The sequence below is a fragment of the Salvelinus namaycush genome, chromosome 26, assembly GCF_016432855.1.
Source record: "Salvelinus namaycush isolate Seneca chromosome 26, SaNama_1.0, whole genome shotgun sequence".
In the NCBI taxonomy this organism is placed as follows: Eukaryota; Metazoa; Chordata; class Actinopteri; order Salmoniformes; family Salmonidae; genus Salvelinus; species Salvelinus namaycush.
Window position 1 is genome coordinate 39,587,259 of NC_052332.1, and position 3,052 is coordinate 39,590,310.

The following is a 3,052-nucleotide window of genomic DNA, read 5'->3' on the forward strand; positions in this document are numbered from 1 at the left end:
GCACATGCACAGACACACACACACACACAAACACAACACACACACACACACACACACACACACACACACACACCACACACACACACACACACAACACACACACACACACACACACACACAATCAGACACACACACACACACACACACACACAATCAGACACACACCACAACACACAAATCAGACACACACACACACACACACACACACACACCACACACACACACACACACACACACACACACACACACACACACACACACACACACACAATCAGACACACACCACACACACAATCAGACACACACACACACACACACACACACACACAACACACACATACACCACACAACACACACACACACACACCACACACACACACACACACACACACACACACACACACACACACACACACACACACACACACACACACACAGTCCCGTGGTCAAGGCTGAGGCCAGAATGTCATGACATTTAGACAGACGGTACCTGATCCATTATTCATGTTAATACCACAGTAGAGTAAACAACAGAATGGCCTCCTCTCACACTGTGAAGTGTGTGTGTGTGTGTGTGTGTGTGTGTGTGTGTGTGTGTGTGTGTGTGTGTGTGTGTGTGTGTGGTGTGGTGTGTGTGTGTGTGTGTGTGTGTGTGTGTGTGCTGATTGTGTGTCTGATTGTGTGTCTGATTGTGTGTGTCTGATTGTGTGTCTGATTGTGTGTGTCTGATTGTGTGTGTGTCAGTTGTGTTCTCAACTAAACCAAGTTTAGGACCAGGTTTTGACCCTTGAGTTTGGTGTGTCTATATGTGTCAATGTGTACATGTGTGTGCGTGCATGAGTGTGTCTCTGTCTGTGTGTGTGCATGCATGTACCTTTGCATGCATGAGTGTGTGTGTGTGTGTGTGTGTGTGTGTGTGTGTGTGTGTGTGTGTGTGTGTGTGTGTGTGTGTGTGTGTGTGTGTGTGTGTGTGTGTGTGTGTGTGTGTGTGTGTTTGTGTGTTCTTGCCTCTGAAGTCATTTTAGGAGTAGAAAGCGTAGTGATGAGCCCGTTGCCTGGATACAAAAAGCATAATTAAGAGCAATTATCAGACGATTCAGTTCACACCAACGTTTATCAGCCACTTCATAGCAAAACAACATCAACAAATGAATACATCAAAAGACAGAGGAACAAGAGTGAGTAGGACGGAGAGGAGGAGAGGGAGAGAGGAGGAGGAGGACGAAGAGAAGAGAGAGGGAGGAGGAGAGAGAGGAGGAGGAGGACGGAGAGGAGGAGAGAGAGGAGGAGCGAGGGAGGGGGAGAGGGATAGAGGGAGATAGGGGGGAGAGAGACAGAGACAGAGACAGAAGAGTGGGTAGTGAATGAAATAGACAGTATAGTTATTTAATGACAGCTCCTCTCTCTGTTTGAGTCCTAAATGGCACCCTATTCCCTATACAGTGCCTTGCAAAAGTATTCATTGGTGTTTTTCCTATTTTGTTGCATTACAACCTGTAATTTAAATAGATTTTTATTTGGATTTCATGTAATGAACATACACAAAATAGTCCAAATTGGTGAAGTGAACTGAAAAAAATACCTTGCTTCAAAAATGAATTAAAAATTAAATTAAATTAAATATCGGAAAAGTGGTGCGTGCATATAAGTATTCACCCCCTTTGCTATGAAGCCCCTAAATAAGATCTGGTGCAACCAATTACCTTCAGAAGTCACATAATTCGTTAAATAAAGTTAACCTGTGTACAATCTATGTGTCACATGATCTGTCACATGATCTCAGTATATATACACCTGTTCTGAAAGGCCCCAGAGTCTGCAACACCACTAAGCAAATGACACCACCAAGCAAGTGGCACCATGAAGACCAAGGAGCTCTCCAAACAGGTCAGGTACAAAGTTGTGGAGAAGTACAGATCAGGGTTGGGTTATAAATAATATACAGAAACTTTGAACATCCCACGGAGCACCATTAAATCCATTATTTAAAAATGGAAAGAATATGGCACCACAACCAACGCAAGAGAGGGCCGCCCACTAAAACTCACGGACCAGGCAAGGAGGGCATTAATCAGAGAGGCAACAAAGAGACCAAAGATAACCCTGAAGGAGCTGCAAAGCTCCACAGCAGAGATTGGAGTATCTGTCCGTAGGACAACGTTTAGCTGTACACTCCACAGAGCTGGGCTTTACGGAAGAGTGGCCAGAAAAAAATAAGCAAACACGTTTGGTGCTCGCCAAAAGGCACGTGGGAAACTCCTCAAACATATGGAAGAAGGTACTTTAGTCAGATGAGACTAAAATTGAGCTTTTTGGCCATCAAGGAAATCGCTATGTCTGGCGCAAACCCAACACATCTCATTACCCCGAGAACACAGTGAATCATGGTGGATGCAGCATCATGCTGTCGGGATGTTTTTCATCGGCAGGGACTGGGAAACTGGTCAGAATTGAAAGAATGATGGATGGCGATAAATACATGGAAATTCTTGAGGGAAACCTGTTTCAGTAGAACACCATCGGTCTCCTACATATCATCTCTCTCTCAGTAGTGTAGAACACCATCGGTCTCCTACATATCATCTCTCTCTCAGTAGTGTAAACCCATCGGTCTCTACATATCATCTCTCTCTCAGTAGAGTAGAACACCATCGGTCTCCTACATATCATCTCTCTCTCAGTAGAGTAGAACACCATCGGTCTCCTACATATCATCTCTCTCAGTAGAGTAGAACACCATCGGTCTCCTACATATCATCTCTCTCAGTAGAGTAGAACACCATCGGTCTCCTACATACATCTCTTTCTAGTAGTGTAGAACACCATCGGTCTCCTAATATCATCTCTCTCTCAGTAGTGTAGAACACCAGGTCTCCTATATACATCTCTCTCTCAGTAGAGTAGAACACCATCGGTCTCCTCCATATCATCTTCTCTCAGTAGAGTAGAACACCATCGGTCTCCTACAATCATCTCTCTCAGTAGAGTAGAACACCATCGGTCTCCTACATATCATCTCTTCAGTAGAGTAGAACACCATCGGTCTCCTAAT